The 18552-nt window shown below is 39.3% G+C and overlaps 7 non-coding genes across 7 annotated transcripts; all 7 read right to left on the bottom strand.

The window, feature by feature from the left end:
- Positions 1–1430: 1430 nt before the first annotated feature.
- On the bottom strand, positions 1431–1502 carry TRNAD-GUC (transfer RNA aspartic acid (anticodon GUC)). The gene has a single exon. It is a non-coding gene; the product is annotated as a tRNA-Asp (tRNA).
- Positions 1503–3443: 1941 nt separating this feature from the next.
- On the bottom strand, positions 3444–3515 carry TRNAD-GUC (transfer RNA aspartic acid (anticodon GUC)). Its single transcript has one exon. It is a non-coding gene; the product is annotated as a tRNA-Asp (tRNA).
- Positions 3516–5456: 1941 nt separating this feature from the next.
- TRNAD-GUC (transfer RNA aspartic acid (anticodon GUC)) lies at positions 5457–5528 on the bottom strand. Its single transcript has one exon. It is a non-coding gene; the product is annotated as a tRNA-Asp (tRNA).
- A 1942-nt stretch (positions 5529–7470) lies between these two features.
- TRNAD-GUC (transfer RNA aspartic acid (anticodon GUC)) lies at positions 7471–7542 on the bottom strand. Its single transcript has one exon. It is a non-coding gene; the product is annotated as a tRNA-Asp (tRNA).
- A 1941-nt stretch (positions 7543–9483) lies between these two features.
- On the bottom strand, positions 9484–9555 carry TRNAD-GUC (transfer RNA aspartic acid (anticodon GUC)). The gene has a single exon. It is a non-coding gene; the product is annotated as a tRNA-Asp (tRNA).
- Positions 9556–13510: 3955 nt separating this feature from the next.
- TRNAD-GUC (transfer RNA aspartic acid (anticodon GUC)) lies at positions 13511–13582 on the bottom strand. Its single transcript has one exon. It is a non-coding gene; the product is annotated as a tRNA-Asp (tRNA).
- A 1942-nt stretch (positions 13583–15524) lies between these two features.
- TRNAD-GUC (transfer RNA aspartic acid (anticodon GUC)) lies at positions 15525–15596 on the bottom strand. Its single transcript has one exon. It is a non-coding gene; the product is annotated as a tRNA-Asp (tRNA).
- Positions 15597–18552: the final 2956 nt, after the last annotated feature.

Below are 18552 nucleotides of genomic sequence, written 5' to 3'. Positions count from 1 at the left end.
CTAAATTATGCCCAAATTATGTGAATGCTATAAAAATTGATAATTTATTCTATTATTCAGCTACTGTTTCCAACTTAATTAAAAAAAATATATATATGTATATATTCACTCTTCTTTTAAGGCACCAATAAATATCTATGCATTTTCTGGATATTCTATACCATACAATTTTAATACATGGGAATCCTGAATATAAAGTCCAATAAATGCTGGATTTGCCATGTTGTACATGTTCTAAGCAATATCTTTTAGATTATAGCTGATATAGGGCCTGATTCAGAGCCGCTTGCTGCTAGTGAGTGCTTGCTCAGAACAAGGGCGTATTTTTATGTTTTGTATTTGTTTTTTGCTTTCATCAGGCCGCTCGCTAAGCTGTGGGTGACCTCCCACAGCTTTTGCGAGTGGCCTGGAGCTCATCGCGATTATCGTGACCATCAGGCTTGCGAGGAGACCCTGTGGAAGGGTCTGAGCTCTCACAAGCCCGAGTAAACTTCCTGCTCTAATAGAACAGGAAGTCCACTACTGACATCACTAGTGATGTCAGTAGGGCCACCCACAAACACCAGGCGTTCCTAAGGGAATGCCTGCATTTGTGCAGCCACCCCCCCTCCCCGCATACAAAACGCGGTGAGTTATCAATCAACATTGACAGCCGCTCCGTCTTGTAGCTAGACCCATATCGATGGAGCAGCCGTCGCTGGACGGATCTTGCGCATGCACACGCCGGAGGCGGCGCATGGGTAGTGGGGGACCGTCGAACCACTTACGAGTGTTGTGCGCTTGCGAGTGTGTCTGAATCATGCCCATAGTCCTTAGGAAAAATTTTGGGTGCTTGCCAAAGACATGTAAATGAAGTGCTTGTTAAAAAATAAAATCCATTCTACTAACCATTGCAAAATGGAATTTGGGTCTTGAGGACCCACCTCATGGAGTTGGGCTTAGACAGCACAAGAAAATTGCTTGAGAAGTTACTTGACCTATACTGTTCTTGAGAATGGGGCCCAACAATGTGGTCTTTCAATGCTAGAAATGTCAAAATAATTCTGAATGTTGTAGTTTGATGTCCTAGAAAATGTGTGCAGTTTTCATTCCAAAAAGTGGCATACACCAATATGCCAACCTCCTTGCCTATATTTTATTTCTACATATAAAAATGTAAGTATGTATAAACCTTCCCAAAATACCAAACCATTCTGATTTATTCCATAGCCACCTAACGCCAACAAATGGTAATAGAAGTATATCATTACAGTTGGTACATTTTGTTTTCTCTATCTGCTATTCCATTTGTATGGATCTATGAGGGTTTCCTTTAAGTACACATCTCAATATATTATAGTTTGGGTTGTTATTTATGCATGCCATAACATTTGTATTATTATTTTTCCACTGTGTCTGAAATGGAATATTGGAGAAATAAAAGTTATAGCCTCCCCGTCGGGGAATTGAACCCCGGTCTCCCGCGTGACAGGCGGGGATACTCACCACTATACTAACGAGGATCGGCTGTGTGCTGTGATTTCTGGTCCAGTCCAGAAAAGTGATGTTCAACTAAGAGTTGTTATAATTTCCTTGGGTAATGAAAATGAGTGAAATCATTTATACATCAATTTGTTAGTGTACTCTTTCACCATATATCAGATCCATGTCGATTCTTCTGCATCATGAGCTAGGTCAAATGCTTATAGAAATTGCCCCAGCTATCATTTTCTTACTCTACCCATGTCCGATAATCCCTGGACTGAGATGTTCTAGGATTTTACTGTTGATTTGCCAGTGTTTATAGGTATTTCTATGAATTGATTTATGGTTGACCATTTCTGATGCTTGATTGTATATTTAGTAATTCAAGATCCTTTAAAAAGCTCAAATGAATTTAGCAAAACCCATTACCCCTTATCAACTTTTTTCTAATTAGAATTTGCTTAGAAATCCTTGAATGGCTAAAAGACTATTATGCTAGAGACCAATGGTAGCTCTGCATGAGGAATATTAAACTCCAAATCTCTTCTGCTAAATTATGCCCAAATTATGTGAATGCTATAAAAATTGATAATTTATTCTATTATTCAGCTACTGTTTCCAACTTAATTAAAAAAAATATATATATGTATATATTCACTCTTCTTTTAAGGCACCAATAAATATCTATGCATTTTCTGGATATTCTATACCATACAATTTTAATACATGGGAATCCTGAATATAAAGTCCAATAAATGCTGGATTTGCCATGTTGTACATGTTCTAAGCAATATCTTTTAGATTATAGCTGATATAGGGCCTGATTCAGAGCCGCTTGCTGCTAGTGAGTGTTTGCTCAGAACAAGGGCGGTTTTTTATGTTTTGTATTTGTTTTTTTCTTTCATCAGGCCGCTCGCTAAGCTGTGGGTGACCTCCCACAGCTTTTGCGAGTGGCCTGGAGCCCATCACGATTATCGTGACCATCAGGCTTGCGAGGAGACACTGTGGAAGGGTCTGAGCTCTCACAAGCCCGAGTAAACTTCCTGCTCTAATAGAACAGGAAGTCCACTACTGACATCACTAGTGATGTCAGTAGGGCCACCCACAAACACCAGGCGTTCCTAAGGGAATGCCTGCATTTGTGCAGCCACCCCCCCTCCCCGCATACAAAACGCGGTGCGTTATCAATCAACATTGACAGCCGCTCCGTCTTGTAGCTAGACCCATATCGATGGAGCAGCCGTCGCTGGACGGATCTTGCGCATGCACACGCCGGAGGCGGCGCATGGGTAGTGGGGGACCGTAGAACCACTTACGAGTGTTGTGCGCTTGCGAGTGTGTCTGAATCAGGCCCATAGTCCTTAGGAACATTTTTGGGTGCTTGCCAAAGACATGTAAATGAAGTGCTTGTTAAAAAATAAAATCCATTCTACTAACCATTGCAAAATGGAATTTGGGTCTTGAGGACCTACCTCATGGAGTTGGGCTTAGACAGCACAAGAAAATTGCTTGAGAAGTTACTTGACCTATACTGTTCTTGAGAATGGGGCCCAGCAATGTGGTCTTTCAATGCTAGAAATGTCAAAATAATTCTGAATGTTGTAGTTTGATGTCCTAGAAAATGTGTGCAGTTTTCATTCCAAAAAGTGGCATACACCAATATGCCAACCTCCTTGCCTATATTTTATTTCTACATATAAAAATGTAAGTATGTATAAACCTTCCCAAAATACCAAACCATTCTGATTTATTCCATAGCCACCTAACGCCAACAAATGGTAATAGAAGTATATCATTACAGTTGGTACATTTTGTTTTCTCTATCTGCTATTCCATTTGTATGGATCTATGAGGGTTTCCTTTAAGTACACATCTCAATATATTATAGTTTGGGTTGTTATTTATGCATGCCATAACATTTGTATTATTATTTTTCCACTGTGTCTGAAATGGAATATTGGAGAAATAAAAGTTATAGCCTCCCCGTCGGGGAATTGAACCCCGGTCACCCGCGTGACAGGCGGGGATACTCACCACTATACTAACGAGGATCAGCTGTGTGCTGTGATTTCTGGTCCAGTCCAGAAAAGTGATTTTCAACTAAGAGTTGATATAATTTCCTTGGGTAATGAAAATGATTGAAATCATTTATACATCAATTTGTTAGTGTACTCTTTCACCATATATCAGATCCATGTCGATTCTTCTGCATCATGAGCTAGGTCAAATGCTTATAGAAATTGCCCCAGCTATCATTTTCTTACTCTACCCATGTCCGATAATCCCTGGACTGAGATGTTCTAGGATTTTACTGTTGATTTGCCAGTGTTTATAGGTATTTCTATGAATTGATTTATGGTTGACCATTTCTGATGCTTGATTGTATATTTAGTAATTCAAGATCCTTTAAAAAGCTCAAATGAATTTAGCAAAACCCATTACCCCTTATCAACTTTTTTCTAATTAGAATTTGCTTAGAAATCCTTGAATGGCTAAAAGACTATTATGCTAGAGACCAATGGTAGCTCTGCATGAGGAATATTAAACTCCAAATCTCTTCTGCTAAATTATGCCCAAATTATGTGAATGCTATAAAAATTGATAATTTATTCTATTATTCAGCTACTGTTTCCAACTTAATTAAAAAAAATATATATATGTATATATTCACTCTTCTTTTAAGGCACCAATAAATATCTATGCATTTTCTGGATATTCTATACCATACAATTTTAATACATGGGAATCCTGAATATAAAGTCCAATAAATGCTGGATTTGCCATGTTGTACATGTTCTAAGCAATATCTTTTAGATTATAGCTGATATAGGGCCTGATTCAGAGCCGCTTGCTGCTAGTGAGTGCTTGCTCAGAACAAGGGCGTTTTTTTATGTTTTGTATTTGTTTTTTGCTTTCATCAGGCCGCTCGCTAAGCTGTGGGTGACCTCCCACAGCTTTTGCGAGTGGCCTGGAGCTCATCGCGATTATCGTGACCATCAGGCTTGCGAGGAGACCCTGTGGAAGGGTCTGAGCTCTCACAAGCCCGAGTAAACTTCCTGCTCTAATAGAACAGGAAGTCCACTACTGACATCACTAGTGATGTCAGTAGGGCCACCCACAAACACCAGGCGTTCCTAAGGGAATGCCTGCATTTGTGCAGCCACCCCCCCTCCCCGCATACAAAACGCGGTGAGTTATCAATCAACATTGACAGCCGCTCCGTCTTGTAGCTAGACCCATATCGATGGAGCAGCCGTCGCTGGACGGGTCTTGCGCATGCACACGCCGGAGGCGGCGCATGGGTAGTGGGGGACCGTCGAACCACTTACGAGTGTTGTGCGCTTGCGAGTGTGTCTGAATCATGCCCATAGTCCTTAGGAAAAATTTTGGGTGCTTGCCAAAGACATGTAAATGAAGTGCTTGTTAAAAAATAAAATCCATTCTACTAACCATTGCAAAATGGAATTTGGGTCTTGAGGACCCACCTCATGGAGTTGGGCTTAGACAGCACAAGAAAATTGCTTGAGAAGTTACTTGACCTATACTGTTCTTGAGAATGGGGCCCAACAATGTGGTCTTTCAATGCTAGAAATGTCAAAATAATTCTGAATGTTGTAGTTTGATGTCCTAGAAAATGTGTGCAGTTTTCATTCCAAAAAGTGGCATACACCAATATGCCAACCTCCTTGCCTATATTTTATTTCTACATATAAAAATGTAAGTATGTATAAACCTTCCCAAAATACCAAACCATTCTGATTTATTCCATAGCCACCTAACGCCAACAAATGGTAATAGAAGTATATCATTACAGTTGGTACATTTTGTTTTCTCTATCTGCTATTCCATTTGTATGGATCTATGAGGGTTTCCTTTAAGTACACATCTCAATATATTATAGTTTGGGTTGTTATTTATGCATGCCATAACATTTGTATTATTATTTTTCCACTGTGTCTGAAATGGAATATTGGAGAAATAAAAGTTATAGCCTCCCCGTCGGGGAATTGAACCCCGGTCTCCCGCGTGACAGGCGGGGATACTCACCACTATACTAATGAGGACTTGCTGTGTGCTGTGATTTCTGGTCCAGTCCAGAAAATTGATGTTCAACTAAGAGTTGTTATAATTTCCTTGGGTAATGAAAATGATTGAAATCATTTATACATCAATTTGTTAGTGTACTCTTTCACCATATATCAGATCCATGTCGATTCTTCTGCATCATGAGCTAGGTCAAATGCTTATAGAAATTGCCCCAGCTATCATTTTCTTACTCTACCCATGTCCGATAATCCCTGGACTGAGATGTTCTAGGATTTTACTGTTGATTTGCCAGTGTTTATAGGTATTTCTATGAATTGATTTATGGTTGACCATTTCTGATGCTTGATTGTATATTTAGTAATTCAAGATCCTTTAAAAAGCTCAAATGAATTTAGCAAAACCCATTACCCCTTATCAACTTTTTTCTAATTAGAATTTGCTTAGAAATCCTTGAATGGCTAAAAGACTATTATGCTAGAGACCAATGGTAGCTCTGCATGAGGAATATTAAACTCCAAATCTCTTCTGCTAAATTATGCCCAAATTATGTGAATGCTATAAAAATTGATAATTTATTCTATTATTCAGCTACTGTTTCCAACTTAATTAAAAAAAATATATATATGTATATATTCACTCTTCTTTTAAGGCACCAATAAATATCTATGCATTTTCTGGATATTCTATACCATACAATTTTAATACATGGGAATCCTGAATATAAAGTCCAATAAATGCTGGATTTGCCATGTTGTACATGTTCTAAGCAATATCTTTTAGATTATAGCTGATATAGAGCCTGATTCAGAGCCGCTTGCTGCTAGTGAGTGCTTGCTCAGAACAAGGGCGTTTTTTTATGTTTTGTATTTGTTTTTTTCTTTCATCAGGCCGCTCGCTAAGCTGTGGGTGACCTCCCACAGCTTTTGCGAGTGGCCTGGAGCCCATCGCGATTATCGTGACCATCAGGCTTGCGAGGAGACCCTATGGAAGGGTCTGAGCTCTCACAAGCCCGAGTAAACTTCCTGCTCTAATAGAACAGGAAGTCCACTACTGACATCACTAGTGATGTCAGTAGGGCCACCCACAAACACCAGGCGTTCCTAAGGGAATGCCTGCATTTGTGCAGCCACCCCCCCCTCCCCGCATACAAAACGCGGTGAGTTATCAATCAACATTGACAGCCGCTCCGTCTTGTAGCTAGACCCATATCGATGGAGCAGCCGTCGCTGGACGGATCTTGCGCATGCAAATGCCGGAGGCGGCGCATGGGTAGTGGGGGACAGTCAAACCACTTACGAGTGTTGTGCGCTTGCGAGTGTGTCTGAATCATGCCCATAGTCCTTAGGAAAAATTTTGGGTGCTTGCCAAAGACATGTAAATGAAGTGCTTGTTAAAAAATAAAATCCATTCTACTAACCATTGCAAAATGGAATTTGGGTCTTGAGGACCCACCTCATGGAGTTGGGCTTAGACAGCACAAGAAAATTGCTTGAGAAGTTACTTGACCTATACTGTTCTTGAGAATGGGGCCCAACAATGTGGTCTTTCAATGCTAGAAATGTCAAAATAATTCTGAATGTTGTAGTTTGATGTCCTAGAAAATGTGTGCAGTTTTCATTCCAAAAAGTGGCATACACCAATATGCCAACCTCCTTGCCTATATTTTATTTCTACATATAAAAATGTAAGTATGTATAAACCTTCCCAAAATACCAAACCATTCTGATTTATTCCATAGCCACCTAACGCCAACAAATGGTAATAGAAGTATATCATTACAGTTGGTACATTTTGTTTTCTCTATCTGCTATTCCATTTGTATGGATCTATGAGGGTTTCCTTTAAGTACACATCTCAATATATTATAGTTTGGGTTGTTATTTATGCATGCCATAACATTTGTATTATTATTTTTCCACTGTGTCTGAAATGGAATATTGGAGAAATAAAAGTTATAGCCTCCCCGTCGGGGAATTGAACCCCGGTCTCCCGCGTGACAGGCGGGGATACTCACCACTATACTAACAAGGATCGGCTGTGCGTTGTGATTTCTGGTCCAGTCCAGAAAAGTGATGTTCAACTAAGAGTTGTTATAATTTTCTTGGGTAATGAAAATGATTGAAATCATTTATACATCAATTTGTTAGTGTACTCTTTCACCATATATCAGATCCATGTCGATTCTTCTGCATCATGAGCTAGGTCAAATGCTTATAGAAATTGCCCCAGCTATCATTTTCTTACTCTACCCATGTCCGATAATCCCTGGACTGAGATGTTCTAGGATGTTACTGTTGATTTGCCAGTGTTTATAGGTATTTCTATGAATTGATTTATGGTTGACCATTTCTGATGCTTGATTGTATATTTAGTAATTCAAGATCCTTTAAAAAGCTCAAATGAATTTAGCAAAACCCATTACCCCTTATCAACTTTTTTCTAATTAGAATTTGCTTAGAAATCCTTGAATGGCTAAAAGACTATTATGCTAGAGACCAATGGTAGCTCTGCATGAGGAATATTAAACTCCAAATCTCTTCTGCTAAATTATGCCCAAATTATGTGAATGCTATAAAAATTGATAATTTATTCTATTATTCAGCTACTGTTTCCAACTTAATTAAAAAAAATATATATATGTATATATTCACTCTTCTTTTAAGGCACCAATAAATATCTATGCATTTTCTGGATATTCTATACCATACAATTTTAATACATGGGAATCCTGAATATAAAGTCCAATAAATGCTGGATTTGCCATGTTGTACATGTTCTAAGCAATATCTTTTAGATTATAGCTGATATAGGGCCTGATTCAGAGCCGCTTGCTGCTAGTGAGTGCTTGCTCAGAACAAGGGCGGTTTTTTATGTTTTGTATTTGTTTTTTTCTTTCATCAGGCCACTCGCTAAGCTGTGGGTGACCTCCCACAGCTTTTGCGAGTGGCCTGGAGCCCATCACGATTATCGTGACCATCAGGCTTGCGAGGAGACCCTGTGGAAGGGTCTGAGCTCTCACAAGCCCGAGTAAACTTCCTGCTCTAATAGAACAGGAAGTCCACTACTGACATCACTAGTGATGTCAGTAGGGCCACCCACAAACACCAGGCGTTCCTAAGGGAATGCCTGCATTTGTGCAGCCACCCCCCCTCCCCGCATACAAAACGCGGTGAGTTATCAATCAACATTGACAGCCGCTCCGTCTTGTAGCTAGACCCATATCGATGGAGCAGCCGTCGCTGGACGGATCTTGCGCATGCACACGCCGGAGGCGGCGCATGGGTAGTGGGGGACCGTCGAACCACTTACGAGTGTTGTGCGCTTGCGAGTGTGTCTGAATCATGCCCATAGTCCTTAGGAAAATTTTTGGGTGCTTGCCAAAGACATGTAAATGAAGTGCTTGTTAAAAAATAAAATCCATTCTACTAACCATTGCAAAATGGAATTTGGGTCTTGAGGACCCACCTCATGGAGTTGGGCTTAGACAGCACAAGAAAATTGCTTGAGAAGTTACTTGACCTATACTGTTCTTGAGAATGGGGCCCAACAATGTGGTCTTTCAATGCTAGAAATGTCAAAATAATTCTGAATGTTGTAGTTTGATGTCCTAGAAAATGTGTGCAGTTTTCATTCCAAAAAGTGGCATACACCAATATGCCAACCTCCTTGCCTATATTTTATTTCTACATATAAAAATGTAAGTATGTATAAACCTTCCCAAAATACCAAACCATTCTGATTTATTCCATAGCCACCTAACGCCAACAAATGGTAATAGAAGTATATCATTACAGTTGGTACATTTTGTTTTCTCTATCTGCTATTCCATTTGTATGGATCTATGAGGGTTTCCTTTAAGTACACATCTCAATATATTATAGTTTGGGTTGTTATTTATGCATGCCATAACATTTGTATTATTATTTTTCCACTGTGTCTGAAATGGAATATTGGAGAAATAAAAGTTATAGCCTCCCCGTCGGGGAATTGAACCCCGGTCTCCCGCGTGACAGGCGGGGATACTCACCACTATACTAACAAGGATCGGCTGTGCGTTGTGATTTCTGGTCCAGTCCAGAAAAGTGATGTTCAACTAAGAGTTGTTATAATTTCCTTGGGTAATGAAAATGATTGAAATCATTTATACATCAATTTGTTAGTGTACTCTTTCACCATATATCAGATCCATGTCGATTCTTCTGCATCATGAGCTAGGTCAAATGCTTATAGAAATTGCCCCAGCTATCATTTTCTTACTCTACCCATGTCCGATAATCCCTGGACTGAGATGTTCTAGGATGTTACTGTTGATTTGCCAGTGTTTATAGGTATTTCTATGAATTGATTTATGGTTGACCATTTCTGATGCTTGATTGTATATTTAGTAATTCAAGATCCTTTAAAAAGCTCAAATGAATTTAGCAAAACCCATTACCCCTTATCAACTTTTTTCTAATTAGAATTTGCTTAGAAATCCTTGAATGGCTAAAAGACTATTATGCTAGAGACCAATGGTAGCTCTGCATGAGGAATATTAAACTCCAAATCTCTTCTGCTAAATTATGCCCAAATTATGTGAATGCTATAAAAATTGGTAATTTATTCTATTATTCAGCTACTGTTTCCAACTTAATTAAAAAATATATATATATGTATATATTCACTCTTCTTTTAAGGCACCAATAAATATCTATGCATTTTCTGGATATTCTATACCATACAATTTTAATACATGGGAATCCTGAATATAAAGTCCAATAAATGCTGGATTTGCCATGTTGTACATGTTCTAAGCAATATCTTTTAGATTATAGCTGATATAGGGCCTGATTCAGAGCCGCTTGCTGCTAGTGAGTGCTTGCTCAGAACAAGGGCGGTTTTTTATGTTTTGTATTTGTTTTTTTCTTTCATCAGGCCACTCGCTAAGCTGTGGGTGACCTCCCACAGCTTTTGCGAGTGGCCTGGAGCCCATCACGATTATCGTGACCATCAGGCTTGCGAGGAGACCCTGTGGAAGGGTCTGAGCTCTCACAAGCCCGAGTAAACTTCCTGCTCTAATAGAACAGGAAGTCCACTACTGACATCACTAGTGATGTCAGTAGGGCCACCCACAAACACCAGGCGTTCCTAAGGGAATGCCTGCATTTGTGCAGCCACCCCCCCTCCCTGCATACAAAACGCGGTGAGTTATCAATCAACATTGACAGCCGCTCCGTCTTGTAGCTAGACCCATATCGATGGAGCAGCCGTCGCTGGACGGATCTTGCGCATGCACACGCCGGAGGCGGCGCATGGGTAGTGGGGGACCGTCGAACCACTTACGAGTGTTGTGCGCTTGCGAGTGTGTCTGAATCATGCCCATAGTCCTTAGGAAAATTTTTGGGTGCTTGCCAAAGACATGTAAATGAAGTGCTTGTTAAAAAATAAAATCCATTCTACTAACCATTGCAAAATGGAATTTGGGTCTTGAGGACCCACCTCATGGAGTTGGGCTTAGACAGCACAAGAAAATTGCTTGAGAAGTTACTTGACCTATACTGTTCTTGAGAATGGGGCCCAACAATGTGGTCTTTCAATGCTAGAAATGTCAAAATAATTCTGAATGTTGTAGTTTGATGTCCTAGAAAATGTGTGCAGTTTTCATTCCAAAAAGTGGCATACACCAATATGCCAACCTCCTTGCCTATATTTTATTTCTACATATAAAAATGTAAGTATGTATAAACCTTCCCAAAATACCAAACCATTCTGATTTATTCCATAGCCACCTAACGCCAACAAATGGTAATAGAAGTATATCATTACAGTTGGTACATTTTGTTTTCTCTATCTGCTATTCCATTTGTATGGATCTATGAGGGTTTCCTTTAAGTACACATCTCAATATATTATAGTTTGGGTTGTTATTTATGCATGCCATAACATTTGTATTATTATTTTTCCACTGTGTCTGAAATGGAATATTGGAGAAATAAAAGTTATAGCCTCCCCGTCGGGGAATTGAACCCCGGTCTCCCGCGTGACAGGCGGGGATACTCACAACTATACTAACAAGGATCGGCTATGCGTTGTGATTTCTGGTCCAGTCCAGAAAAGTGATGTTCAACTAAGAGTTGTTATAATTTCCTTGGGTAATGAAAATGATTGAAATCATTTATACATCAATTTGTTAGTGTACTCTTTCACCATATATCAGATCCATGTCGATTCTTCTGCATCATGAGCTAGGTCAAATGCTTATAGAAATTGCCCCAGCTATCATTTTCTTACTCTACCCATGTCCGATAATCCCTGGACTGAGATGTTCTAGGATGTTACTGTTGATTTGCCAGTGTTTATAGGTATTTCTATGAATTGATTTATGGTTGACCATTTCTGATGCTTGATTGTATATTTAGTAATTCAAGATCCTTTAAAAAGCTCAAATGAATTTAGCAAAACCCATTACCCCTTATCAACTTTTTTCTAATTAGAATTTGCTTAGAAATCCTTGAATGGCTAAAAGACTATTATGCTAGAGACCAATGGTAGCTCTGCATGAGGAATATTAAACTCCAAATCTCTTCTGCTAAATTATGCCCAAATTATGTGAATGCTATAAAAATTGATAATTTATTCTATTATTCAGCTACTGTTTCCAACTTAATTAAAAAAAATATATATATGTATATATTCACTCTTCTTTTAAGGCACCAATAAATATCTATGCATTTTCTGGATATTCTATACCATACAATTTTAATACATGGGAATCCTGAATATAAAGTCCAATAAATGCTGGATTTGCCATGTTGTACATGTTCTAAGCAATATCTTTTAGATTATAGCTGATATAGGGCCTGATTCAGAGCCGCTTGCTGCTAGTGAGTGCTTGCTCAGAACAAGGGCGGTTTTTTATGTTTTGTATTTGTTTTTTTCTTTCATCAGGCCACTCGCTAAGCTGTGGGTGACCTCCCACAGCTTTTGCGAGTGGCCTGGAGCCCATCACGATTATCGTGACCATCAGGCTTGCGAGGAGACCCTGTGGAAGGGTCTGAGCTCTCACAAGCCCGAGTAAACTTCCTGCTCTAATAGAACAGGAAGTCCACTACTGACATCACTAGTGATGTCAGTAGGGCCACCCACAAACACCAGGCGTTCCTAAGGGAATGCCTGCATTTGTGCAGCCACCCCCCCCTCACCGCATACAAAACGCGGTGAGTTATCAATCAACATTGACAGCCGCTCCGTCTTGTAGCTAGACCCATATCGATGGAGCAGCTGTCGCTGGACGGATCTTGCGCATGCACACGCCGGAGGCGGCGCATGGGTAGTGGGGGACCGTCGAACCACTTACGAGTGTTGTGCGCTTGCGAGTGTGTCTGAATCAGGCCCATAGTCCTTAGGAAAATTTTTGGGTGCTTGCCAAAGACATGTAAATGAAGTGCTTGTTAAAAAATAAAATCCATTCTACTAACCATTGCAAAATGGAATTTGGGTCTTGAGGACCCACCTCATGGAGTTGGGCTTAGACAGCACAAGAAAATTGCTTGAGAAGTTACTTGACCTATACTGTTCTTGAGAATGGGGCCCAGCAATGTGGTCTTTCAATGCTAGAAATGTCAAAATAATTCTGAATGTTGTAGTTTGATGTCCTAGAAAATGTGTGCAGTTTTCATTCCAAAAAGTGGCATACACCAATATGCCAACCTCCTTGCCTATATTTTATTTCTACATATAAAAATGTAAGTATGTATAAACCTTCCCAAAATACCAAACCATTCTGATTTATTCCATAGCCACCTAACGCCAACAAATGGTAATAGAAGTATATCATTACAGTTGGTACATTTTGTTTTCTCTATCTGCTATTCCATTTGTATGGATCTATGAGGGTTTCCTTTAAGTACACATCTCAATATATTATAGTTTGGGTTGTTATTTATGCATGCCATAACATTTGTATTATTATTTTTCCACTGTGTCTGAAATGGAATATTGGAGAAATAAAAGTTATAGCCTCCCCGTCGGGGAATTGAACCCCGGTCTCCCGCGTGACAGGCGGGGATACTCACCACTATACTAACGAGGATCGGCTGTGCGTTGTGATTTCTGGTCCAGTCCAGAAAAGTGATGTTCAACTAAGAGTTGTTATAATTTCCTTGGGTAATGAAAATGATTGAAATCATTTATACATCAATTTGTTAGTGTACTCTTTCACCATATATCAGATCCATGTCGATTCTTCTGCATCATGAGCTAGGTCAAATGCTTATAGAAATTGCCCCAGCTATCATTTTCTTACTCTACCCATGTCCGATAATCCCTGGACTGAGATGTTCTAGGATGTTACTGTTGATTTGCCAGTGTTTATAGGTATTTCTATGAATTGATTTATGGTTGACCATTTCTGATGCTTGATTGTATATTTAGTAATTCAAGATCCTTTAAAAAGCTCAAATGAATTTAGCAAAACCCATTACCCCTTATCAACTTTTTTCTAATTAGAATTTGCTTAGAAATCCTTGAATGGCTAAAAGACTATTATGCTAGAGACCAATGGTAGCTCTGCATGAGGAATATTAAACTCCAAATCTCTTCTGCTAAATTATGCCCAAATTATGTGAATGCTATAAAAATTGATAATTTATTCTATTATTCAGCTACTGTTTCCAACTTAATTAAAAAAAATATATATATGTATATATTCACTCTTCTTTTAAGGCACCAATAAATATCTATGCATTTTCTGGATATTCTATACCATACAATTTTAATACATGGGAATCCTGAATATAAAGTCCAATAAATGCTGGATTTGCCATGTTGTACATGTTCTAAGCAATATCTTTTAGATTATAGCTGATATAGGGCCTGATTCAGAGCCGCTTGCTGCTAGTGAGTGCTTGCTCAGAACAAGGGCGGTTTTTTATGTTTTGTATTTGTTTTTTTCTTTCATCAGGCCACTCGCTAAGCTGTGGGTGACCTCCCACAGCTTTTGCGAGTGGCCTGGAGGCCATCACGATTATCGTGACCATCAGGCTTGCGAGGAGACCCTGTGGAAGGGTCTGAGCTCTCACAAGCCCGAGTAAACTTCCTGCTCTAATAGAACAGGAAGTCCACTACTGACATCACTAGTGATGTCAGTAGGGCCACCCACAAACACCAGGCGTTCCTAAGGGAATGCCTGCATTTGTGCAGCCACCCCCCCCTCCCCGCATACAAAACGCGGTGAGTTATCAATCAACATTGACAGCCGCTCCGTCTTGTAGCTAGACCCATATCGATGGAGCAGCCGTCGCTGGACGGATCTTGCGCATGCACACGCCGGAGGCGGCGCATGGGTAGTGGGGGACCGTCGAACCACTTACGAGTGTTGTGCGCTTGCGAGTGTGTCTGAATCAGGCCCATAGTCCTTAGGAAAATTTTTGGGTGCTTGCCAAAGACATGTAAATGAAGTGCTTGTTAAAAAATAAAATCCATTCTACTAACCATTGCAAAATGGAATTTGGGTCTTGAGGACCCACCTCATGGAGTTGGGCTTAGACAGCACAAGAAAATTGCTTGAGAAGTTACTTGACCTATACTGTTCTTGAGAATGGGGCCCAGCAATGTGGTCTTTCAATGCTAGAAATGTCAAAATAATTCTGAATGTTGTAGTTTGATGTCCTAGAAAATGTGTGCAGTTTTCATTCCAAAAAGTGGCATACACCAATATGCCAACCTCCTTGCCTATATTTTATTTCTACATATAAAAATGTAAGTATGTATAAACCTTCCCAAAATACCAAACCATTCTGATTTATTCCATAGCCAACTAACGCCAACAAATGGTAATAGAAGTATATCATTACAGTTGGTACATTTTGTTTTCTCTATCTGCTATTCCATTTGTATGGATCTATGAGGGTTTCCTTTAAGTACACATCTCAATATATTATAGTTTGGGTTGTTATTTATGCATGCCATAACATTTGTATTATTATTTTTCCACTGTGTCTGAAATGGAATATTGGAGAAATAAAAGTTATAGCCTCCCCGTCGGGGAATTGAACCCCGGTCTCCCGCGTGACAGGCGGGGATACTCACCACTATACTAACGAGGATCAGCTGTGTGCTGTGATTTCTGGTCCAGTCCAGAAAAGTGATTTTCAACTAAGAGTTGATATAATTTCCTTGAGTAATGAAAATGATTGAAATCATTTATACATCAATTTGTTAGTGTACTCTTTCACCATATATCAGATCCATGTCGATTCTTCTGCATCATGAGCTAGGTCAAATGCTTATAGAAATTGCCCCAGCTATCATTTTCTTACTCTACCCATGTCCGATAATCCCTGGACTGAGATGTTCTAGGATTTTACTGTTGATTTGCCAGTGTTTATAGGTATTTCTATGAATTGATTTATGGTTGACCATTTCTGATGCTTGATTGTATATTTAGTAATTCAAGATCCTTTAAAAAGCTCAAATGAATTTAGCAAAACCCATTACCCCTTATCAACTTTTTTCTAATTAGAATTTGCTTAGAAATCCTTGAATGGCTAAAAGACTATTATGCTAGAGACCAATGGTAGCTCTGCATGAGGAATATTAAACTCCAAATCTCTTCTGCTAAATTATGCCCAAATTATGTGAATGCTATAAAAATTGATAATTTATTCTATTATTCAGCTACTGTTTCCAACTTAATTAAAAAAAATATATATATGTATATATTCACTCTTCTTTTAAGGCACCAATAAATATCTATGCATTTTCTGGATATTCTATACCATACAATTTTAATACATGGGAATCCTGAATATAAAGTCCAATAAATGCTGGATTTGCCATGTTGTACATGTTCTAAGCAATATCTTTTAGATTATAGCTGATATAGGGCCTGATTCAGAGCCGCTTGCTGCTAGTGAGTGCTTGCTCAGAACAAGGGCGGTTTTTTATGTTTTGTATTTGTTTTTTTCTTTCATCAGGCCGCTCGCTAAGCTGTGGGTGACCTCCCACAGCTTTTGCGAGTGGCCTGGAGCCCATCGCGATTATCGTGACCATCAGGCTTGCGAGGAGACCCTGTGGAAGGGTCTGAGCTCTCACAAGCCCGAGTAAACTTCCTGCTCTAATAGAACAGGAAGTCCACTACTGACATCACTAGTGATGTCAGTAGGGCCACCCACAAACACCAGGCGTTCCTAAGGGAATGCCTGCATTTGTGCAGCCACCCCCCCCTCCCCGCATACAAAACGCGGTGAGTTATCAATCAACATTGACAGCCGCTCCGTCTTGTAGCTAGACCCATATCGATGGAGCAGCCGTCGCTGGACGGATCTTGCGCATGCACACGCCGGAGGCGGCGCATGGGTAGTGGGGGACCGTCGAACCACTTACGAGTGTTGTGCGCTTGCGAGTGTGTCTGAATCAGGCCCATAGTCCTTAGGAAAATTTTTGGGTGCTTGCCAAAGACATGTAAATGAAGTGCTTGTTAAAAAATAAAATCCATTCTACTAACCATTGCAAAATGGAATTTGGGTCTTGAGGACCTACCTCATGGAGTTGGGCTTAGACAGCACAAGAAAATTGCTTGAGAAGTTACTTGACCTATACTGTTCTTGAGAATGGGGCCCAACAATGTGGTCTTTCAATGCTAGAAATGTCAAAATAATTCTGAATGTTGTAGTTTGATGTCCTAGAAAATGTGTGCAGTTTTCATTCCAAAAAGTGGCATACACCAATATGCCAACCTCCTTGCCTATATTTTATTTCTACATATAAAAATGTAAGTATGTATAAACCTTCCCAAAATACCAAACCATTCTGATTTATTCCATAGCCACCTAACGCCAACAAATGGTAATAGAAGTATATCATTACAGTTGGTACATTTTGTTTTCTCTATCTGCTATTCCATTTGTATGGATCTATGAGGGTTTCCTTTAAGTACACATCTCAATATATTATAGTTTGGGTTGTTATTTATGCATGCCATAACATTTGTATTATTATTTTTCCACTGTGTCTGAAATGGAATATTGGAGAAATAAAAGTTATAGCCTCCCCGTCGGGGAATTGAACCCCGGTCTCCCGCGTGACAGGCGGGGATACTCACCACTATTCTAACGAGGATCAGCTGTGTGCTGTGATTTCTGGTCCAGTCCAGAAAAGTGATTTTCAACTAAGAGTTGATATAATTTCCTTGGGTAATGAAAATGATTGAAATCATTTATACATCAATTTGTTAGTGTACTCTTTCACCATATATCAGATCCATGTCGATTCTTCTGCATCATGAGCTAGGTCAAATGCTTATAGAAATTGCCCCAGCTATCATTTTCTTACTCTACCCATGTCCGATAATCCCTGGACTGAGATGTTCTAGGATTTTACTGTTGATTTGCCAGTGTTTATAGGTATTTCTATGAATTGATTTATGGTTGACCATTTCTGATGCTTGATTGTATATTTAGTAATTCAAGATCCTTTAAAAAGCTCAAATGAATTTAGCAAAACCCATTACCCCTTATCAACTTTTTTCTAATTAGAATTTGCTTAGAAATCCTTGAATGGCTAAAAGACTATTATGCTAGAGACCAATGGTAGCTCTGCATGAGGAATATTAAACTCCAAATCTCTTCTGCTAAATTATGCCCAAATTATGTGAATGCTATAAAAATTGATAATTTATTCTATTATTCAGCTACTGTTTCCAACTTAATTAAAAAAAATATATATATGTATATATTCACTCTTCTTTTAAGGCACCAATAAATATCTATGCATTTTCTGGATATTCTATACCATACAATTTTAATACATGGGAATCCTGAATATAAAGTCCAATAAATGCTGGATTTGCCATGTTGTACATGTTCTAAGCAATATCTTTTAGATTATAGCTGATATAGGGCCTGATTCAGAGCCGCTTGCTGCTAGTGAGTGCTTGCTCAGAACAAGGGCGGTTTTTTATGTTTTGTATTTGTTTTTTGCTTTCATCAGGCCGCTCGCTAAGCTGTGGGTGACCTCCCACAGCTTTTGCGAGTGGCCTGGAGCCCATCGCGATTATCGTGA

This window comes from Taudactylus pleione, unplaced genomic scaffold (assembly GCF_031769625.1).
Source record: "Taudactylus pleione unplaced genomic scaffold, aTauple2 ptg000282l, whole genome shotgun sequence".
Taxonomy (NCBI): domain Eukaryota; kingdom Metazoa; phylum Chordata; class Amphibia; order Anura; family Myobatrachidae; genus Taudactylus; species Taudactylus pleione.
The sequence above is the reverse complement of the archived record's forward strand: the minus strand, read 5'-3'. Positions and strand labels throughout refer to the sequence as shown.